Source organism: Mercenaria mercenaria, chromosome 13 (assembly GCF_021730395.1).
Source record: "Mercenaria mercenaria strain notata chromosome 13, MADL_Memer_1, whole genome shotgun sequence".
NCBI lineage: Eukaryota > Metazoa > Mollusca > Bivalvia > Venerida > Veneridae > Mercenaria > Mercenaria mercenaria.
The window spans coordinates 39,973,440-39,982,448 of record NC_069373.1 but is presented as its reverse complement, the minus strand read 5'-3'; positions in this window follow the sequence as shown (position 1 = coordinate 39,982,448).

Sequence of the window (9,009 nt, the reverse complement as noted above, 5' to 3'; positions counted from 1 at the left end):
CTTTGAGATAGGGGTCTGAGGGTTGCACGCGACACTCTGTCTCATTGAGGCAAACATTTATGCCAAATAAAAAAGACTGCTTTATGCATGGCAAAGTTATAGCACGGAGAAGCTCTAAAATGAGTGTGAACTTGACCTTTGAGATAGGGACCCGGGGTTTGTGCACAACACTCCGTCTCACAGTGGTGAACATTTACGCCAAAGAAAAAAAGATTGCTCCATACTTATCAAAGTTATGGCCTGGACAAGCTCTAAAATGACCTTTGATCCCTAACTGTTACCTTGACCTTTGAGATAGGAACCTGCGGTTTGCACATGGCACTCTGTCTCAATGAGGTTAAACATTTTTGCCAAATGTAAAAAAGATTCCTCAATGTATGTCAAAGTTATGGGCCGGACAAGATGTGACATGACATTTGAACTCCAACTGTGACCTTGACCTTTAAGACAGGAACCTGGGGTTTGCACATGACACTCCGTCTCAATGAGGTTAACATTCACGCCAAATATAAATAAGATTGCTCCATGCATGTCAAAGGTATGGTCCGGACAAACAAATCCGGACGCACGCACATACACCGAACAGCCTTTTGGACAGTTATGTCTTCGCATCCGCATGCGGGCACGACAAAAATGAGCAAGTTTGTTCTTGTAATACCAAGGCTGCAGAAGTAATGATGAGATACTTGTTCACCTGGTCTATATACCAGACATCGAAATTAAATCCACTTAAATGTGAACAGAAACTATTGAAAGCCAATCTTTGTAGTGGGCAGTTGGCAGGGAAACTGTTCTTACTTCATCTAAAACTTCTGCAAAATTATTTATAAAACTTGATATAGGTGCATGTGGATCCCATTATAGTTTTGGCATATGAAACTACAGGTTTTCTTCTTCGTTCACATAATTATTTTAGATATATCCTTTTTTTCTAGTGAACAGAATTTTGATGGGGTTTTTTTTTGCAGAAAGCTACTACACTAATATGATAACGAAAAGCAAAAATGAGATTGTGGGACCTGTTTTGAAAACACAGGACACTAAAATATAACATTTGTAGAATAACAATCCCGCAACAAAGCCATTTCTTATAGAGAATATGTTTAAAACGCCAAATTCGCGAATGATTACATTAAACAGTCAGAAGAAAAACCAACAAGACAAACGTAACCGAATTAATCGCCATGTTTAAAGCCTAGATTTTAGATTAACGAGTTCTATATTTTGAACATATGTTTTATATATATATTTTTTTTCGCATAGTGTGATGTTCACCACTGTTTTGCTATATCTTGTATTATGTAAATTATATGTCATCATGGGTTTTTGTAGCCTATATGAAAGTAATAAAGTTATCTATCTATGTAACTTAATTATATGAACATTGCAATATTCCGAATTTTGACACTCAGATTTTCTGAAATAAAAAATAAAATGTTGTACACAATCGTACCTGAACAAGTATTAAATAACACTCTTTCTAACCGTTAACGATTACGGCGTCCTAGAAAACTGGTATTTACGCTACAAAGACGCTCTGTCTGCAGACAGCAAGTGACTTTCATGTACTTAGAACATAAATTACAAAGTTATTAAGTTTATCTAAAACTACTTCAGCATCATGTTCTTTTTCGAAGTACACAATAAATATAGAAATGCATTGTTCATCTAATAGTACACATTATGATTAGAGTCTGATAACTCGAATATTTTACTAGTAATTTTATATATTTATAAAATATCTGTTTGTAACACATCATTTGATTTCTATTCTATAATCCTGCGCAATAGACACCTTTTTCAAAATGCCACGCATCAAAAGTTAGCCAGTCGCTGATAGAATATTTTTATTATGTGTAAGTTCCAAAACATAATAACCTATAATCTTTATCTTTGACGCTCGTGATTCACTTTAGCGTCTTTCCCGTTCCATAAATTATATTCTCCATGATAATCTTGTTCAGTTCTGATCATTGTTTGCTCGTTTAGGGCCAACCCATTTCTTTTTAACTGGGGGTCATATGCCGCTTTTCAAGGAATTGCACTCTGTGCATCATTGAAGGTTCCATGTGCATCGCCGTATGAATACATTTGCGGATGTCTCTAAATTATATCCTGGTACTTATAACATGTGTAAATGTTGAATTCTACTCAACCCGGGGCTAAAGGGCGTAGACGGTAGCTTGCATTTCCACTGCCGTCCATGAACAGTCTCAATCAAATCGAGTCTGCAACATTTTCGTTTATGTCGTGTTGGGCGACCTGTGGTTTTCCACTTTTTCTATTTCATGTATTTCAAATCCTGTAACATTATCGTTGCGTACTAAGATTTCTTTCATATGAGAAAACTTTTCGGCTTAGTTAACCAAAATTCGTATTTTTGTGCCCCAACACCCACCAAAGTCAAATGCTATCAGCTGTGAAACAACAAGGTTATGATTCGTCTGGTCAAAAATTTTATACACTCAACGTCTTTTCTAACTCCACACCTGGGTTTCTGTTAATCTCTGCCAACTTCTGACGTATCTAAATGAAAATTGGCCACTTTGTTTAATGATCAGTTCTGTTAAATAGAACGTAACAACAACAGCAACAACAACATCAATTGTACGTAGATTCATTGAGCCATGACAGTTGCAATAAATCAACCTCAAAATCGAAAGACATAAAATGAGTGCACTTTTGTGCTTGTCTCTAGGCGGCAAATAGAGCCATCTTTGGGATCAAACAATATTGGGGCCAACATTGCACTCAAGTGATAGAATATGTTCTTACCTTGATATCGGATACCATTCTGTAAGTGTGAATTACTAGATTTCCAAATGTGTATCTAGAAACATGCAGAGTTCTGCAGTGGATATTTTGCGCGACATCAGCGGTGCAGTATTATTCCGTAAAAAAAAATGATAAATTCAAATTGTACTGCTGTCATTTGAGATTTACTAATTATGTGTCTTTTGATTTAAGGGTTACTTTATTGTTACTATTACGACTGAATGAGTTTACACCCGATTTGTATCGTTGTTACGTTTTATTATAATGAAACAATCATTGAACATTGAGACCAAATTTCATTCAAATCCATCAAAATTTAGCAGAGATATACACAAAACAAACACAGATGTGGAGTTAGAAAAGCCTTTGAGTATGTAAATATCGCAATAAGCGGTGATGTTCCATTTAAAAACCACGCCGACGAAACTTTAAAATAACCGTTTTGTTGGACGTATCTCATTTATATAAATAAAGATTATTGCTTTTCAATCAAGTTCTGTGATTCAGTTTATTTTTCTAACAATTCATATGGGAAAAACATTGGGAGGATAATCTATTACAGAAGGCCACACAGAATACTAGTAAGATGTTAGAAGCGGCCAGAAACGGAAGCTTCAATGGATATCCCGTTCTATGGTTTAGAGTTCATACTAGTTTACTCATACTAGATTAAGTCAAACACACGGTTACAACCGAAATAAACTGATGGTCTGAATAAGTTCAAGTCCATTTTTACTGACACACTTCAGCTCGTCAACAATTATATAAATTGAATTACTTGACTTAAGGTTTGAATATTTAAAAGTTTTATCGATTTTTGGTCTCTACAGCTTTTTATCTCCCATAGTTCTTAACTCAACTTACAACATTGTAGTAATGTTTGTGTTACAAAGGACACATAGATTTATAATAAGTATTAATGATACTTTCTTTGTCTAACATTTTATCAATATGGTTGTGAAATTCGATAACACAACTACTTGAGTTGTATATTAGAAAAATGCACTAAAATGAAGTAGAAAACATTTACAAGCCAATCATGCACACAGTCCTGCAATGTTGAAAGTGTCATCTGTCTATTACAGACCTGAATCATATATGTCAAATTGTGGTGCTTGCACGCGATCACTGTGCAATAAAATTAATTAATTTCTGACTAATTGAGCTTCTGAATCATTAGACAATCGATTGACACCAGACTGTTCAAATTTCAGGGTACATAACAGTTTTTCATATGAGAGATTTACTTTGCTTTGCGCTTGTATCATTGCGAAAATTGAATATAATGAGTAAATAAGCGGACAAGTTGCATAGAAGTAGCAATTGATTTTTTGTCTTACAGGATGAAATGTTGTAAGTGAGATATAAACGAGGAAACAATTATCAAGCATAAAACGCATAAACTGTCATGAAGTTTACAATTTGATCTACACGACGTTTTAGAAAACGCTTTACACTATTCAATCAATCATTTTTATTATACGCACTTTCATGCACCCGGATAAGACAGGGCATGTAATACAAAGTACCAGACATCCGAAATTTGAAAATAGATTTAATTCACTTTAGCATAAACGTAGAAATACAAAGCTGCATGAAATGCAGATCGAGATACGTGACATTTGAAATACGGAATATTGAGCGAATCTTTCGTCTAAAGGAGTGAATTATGCTCCGACTCCGATAAGTTAAGCTTTCTTTCGTCCTAGACTGATCATATATTTAAGATGGTGGCACGTAATCATGAGCTCGCTCGAACAATCAAAGTGACCACATGCTTGAAATTCAAAAGTTCTGCTTATAAATGTAGGAAACAATTTGGCGTAAATTACCATTTCGTAACGTCAAGTACTTATTTGGATGGTTGCTAATTCCCGAGTTAGCTGGTGCAATTGGTTGAAGCAAGTGTTATCCCTTTTATTATTTTCAAGAAGATCAAGAGGGGATTTTTAGCTACGCCTCTTAAGTCATGTGAGGTTCAGCTGCACTTCCTGTCAACATGTTATTTGAATGGACCAAAAGTACAAAATTTAGAACAGAAAAAATATTGCTACATGTTAAATCGATAAATAAGTGTTTTAGTTCCTAACAAGACTGTTTTGCGTAATTCCCTTATTAACCATATTAGCAATATATTCTATTGACATAAAACTGTTGTTTTTCATTATTCTTTTTGTGCAGATTTCCCAAAGAGCAAATGTTCTTCCATGGTAGGTTGGTTTTACTTATGATATCATTTATTACATAATTTGTGTCTTGGGAGTGAAATAACGTTATGTCATACTTTTGTAGTGAAATAACATTTTAACGTAACGAAAAATGGAAGGTCGATATCTCAGCTGGAAAGCTAATATGTGATGAAAAGAATAATACATATGTGTCTTTCCAAATTGGATTTATATTGTATTAAACTCGTTAAATAAGATAGTAAAATACTTCGTACAGTTTCGCACTTCATTCACAGAGTTAATGACAACTATTTACAGACATAAACACATTTCATACAGTGATGTTTGCAGGCTGTCACCGTCAAATATGTATAGATATTATAATTTTCTGAATCTGTTCCTCAGACTGTCAATTTGCGACACACAAAGTGCATAATTCAATAAACACAATATCTGTATACGCGCTGTTTCAAATGGTCTATGCCTTGTACTTTGCCTGCAGTTATATCTCGTGAGAATTGTAATCCACACCCTTACCCTACAAGGGACTAAAATGAGTAACAGACAATCAAAGTAACCACATGCTTGACCAAAACAACATGGTCTATGTTCTATGTATGGTTGCAGGTTCCCGATCGAATGATGTAATACTTGTAAAGCGTTTGTATCACTTCTTAAATCACGTATGGATTGGTTTTTGCACTTACTGACCGCATGTTTCCCTTAATATGAGCAAGTAAACATTAGTGTTTTTGTGTCAAAAATGACACGATGATTTTGCTTATTTCTCTAATTAACCCAAATTGCCATGTGCCATGTATTCGATTAGCATTATATTGCGTTTCTGTTTGTGCGCAGAAGTAAACAAGTATTTTAGCGGGATAGGCTAAGGAAGGTGCTTCCATGCTGGATAGATACATCTAAGTAATTTTGGTCTTGCTCGTTATCTCGCGTAAAGCGTTGTACAATCACAAGTTTTCAACTTAAGAAATAGTCTGTCAGGTACGGCAAGGTGGGATATAAAATTGGCTTTCTGTCCATTAATATAAATCTTATCCGTCTAGACAAGATGATCAATTTTATGAAAAAAGGTGTTGATCTCATTTAAAGATATTTGAGGGTAAATGAGTACAAGCTTTGCGTAAATCGGCGTGAATATCAAAAGAAGCTCTGTTTTCTCATCAGCTTTAACGAAGCCGAACCAAACGATTGAATATACGCAGATGTTCAGGTGTGCTTCATCTTGTTTAATGCAAACAAGAAATGGCCACGAGGACTCAACAGTTTAAAAGTTTCGACCTTAGAAAAAGACAATACCCGTTACACTCAATAATGCCTGAGTAATTTACTGTGTATGAACACAGCCTATCAAATTCGAGGATATGTGTGTTGGGAAAAACTCGTGCGCGGTTATATATAAGGATTCTTTGTATCTTAAAGTAGCTCCCTTTATTTGAAAGAAAATTTAACAAGAAGCTGATAAATAAGAAATAGTTTCAACATTTGTGGAATGTTTGAAATTTTGTTCAACAGATGCTTAAATAATTGAGATTTGATATATGTGTCAATACGTCAAGTGCTGTAACTCCAAATGATTCTAAAGATCTTAATTATTACGCCTATTGTTTTACTAAAATACATCGTAATCTGTGAAATTGTAGTATTTTGCAAGTTTTAAGGAGATAAGACTGCGAATACAAACAGAAGCATTTTAAATTTGTCATAAGTAATGGTCAAAACATATCCGTCTACGCATTCGCCCATTCATAAATCCATTACTTTATCCGTCCGTGATATGCGAAAATCCTTCGTTTGTTCTGATACAAGTGTACGAGATGCTCAAGTCCCAAACATTATCTCTCGATATTTCCTGTTCTTTTTTTTCTGTGTATATTACCGTATTTCATAGTTTTATATCAGTGCCGATCTATGTTTGTAACAAAGTTCATAAAAATATCTTCTAAACGATAAAATCAGAATTCAGTTTGGCATCAAGAACAAAAATTAAGATGAAAATACCAGAAAAGTGTGGCACTGTTTAACCATTTGATGACTTTCAAAACCTTTATCGAGATATCGCGGATTTTCTAATAACGATAAGGTAAATTTCTTGATCATTGCCAGTTTACTTAGCAGAATGATTATAAACATTTTAAGCGCACAAAATTGACAGACTGTCTTTGTTGATTTGTCCTTATTCTAAACCCAACTTCAGATGAAGAATGATTATTGAAAGTTTAACTACTCACTGTCATGAATGAAAGTACCTTTTAAGCCGTATAACTGCCCGTTTCTGTCATAGCTGTACCAGGAGTGATAGTAGTTTTGGTTAGGCATATGTTCTGAGACCTTTCAATAGACTCCACTATTAACAGACTACCAAATCGGGACAGCTTGCCCATTTTAATTGTTTCCTGTTTTTGTTGGTTTTAATGACAGACCGACACAATTTAGGTCACATGACGACCTTTTCCAGCTTTTGATGGTAGAGGAAGACATTAGGTGCCCCTCCGAACATTGTTTAAGGTCTAGGCATGCACCTGGGTAGCTGACCTGGGTAGCTGGATGACTTCCTGGCACGAAGACCTTTACAGGCTAAGCCAGTATTCAGCCCAAATTGTAGAGGGGGTAGTGAATCGAAGTAACCTTAACTGCTTTCGGAATGCATATATTCCTAGGTTTTATCCCATTTATTCCTTCAAAATATTCACCCTTGATTTTCATGTACTTCCACAGTCGAAAAATCCAAGAGGTGAACGCTGCATAGTAGTCTCCCCTTAGTCTTATGTCCATCTTAATTAACTGTAAAATACCACTCCCAAGTGCTTCATTTGATAAAATTTTTGAGCCCAGTCAGCATCTTTTTAAGCATTGGAAAGAGTAAAAGTCAAAAGGACTAAGATCAGGTAAATAAACGGGACAATTGATTAGTACCACTTTTTCATCTCTCAGAAACTTTGAACGATGGCAATTTTGTGAGCCGCAGCGTTGTCATGGATCAAGATCGCGAAGACCAATCTTGAACGCATTTAATTTCTTTTCGCAATAACTGGTCTATTGTCACATTTTCGCAACCACTGTCTGTTGTCAATGCGGCGCTGTGGCTCATCAAAGTATTTCCAGGTCTAATCTCCTGTAAGGAGCTCAGACATTGTTCGATCATCTAAATTTGAGAACTTTTTTCAGAGTTTCTTTGGAACATTTGGCCCTACTTGTCTTTTGCTCGTCGGTTAACATGTGAAGCACCCATCGGGCACAAACCTTTCTAAAACCCAAGTTTCTCACGAGTTTCATGCGATTGTCATTATCATTACATGGTCCCCCTATCTAATTACCGGGTTTGTTTGTTATTAGTGATACAGATTTTCTTATATAATACGTTGATATGATAAATATTGTAGATAAACTAAAATACATGTAGTTGTTGAAATACCTATAATATGATACTCAAAACAAACTTTATGCAGAGTCATCAGATCATTTTAAATAATCAAACACATAGTCCCATAGCTCTGCAAATGACATCAAAGATCAGGAGAGTAATGTTTGAACAGAATGTTTCTCACATACGCATCCTTTCATCTTTGTACGTAAATATTGTTTTTTGATATTCATATCAATGGGAACATAATCTGTCTTACTACCATCGGCTCATCAATTCCTATGTTAATCTTAGATAGAATCCAGAAACCCGTCATTAGACCTCTGTTTCAACTCGCTTGTAAATGCTTGAAGTAATCACTGTTTTGCGTTTTTCCTTATTATGTCAAAATGCTTATATCTGATTTTATAGATTTTATGTCAGATGGAGCTTTTAGATAGATAGAACCTTTTCAATCAAAGACTATTAATAATCTATTATTATTTATGTTAGTACTCAATACTATTTAACATAGCCTTTCAACTGCTTGTGTATGTTTTGCTCTATTACACATTGTTAGTACGATAACCCAACTACAGTTTTTCCTCCCACCTTGTCATATCAAGGTTACTCGTTAGAATATATCTTATCTTTGTTTCACACATAACGGACATCTCATATCTAATACTCAGTCCAGGTCAAAAG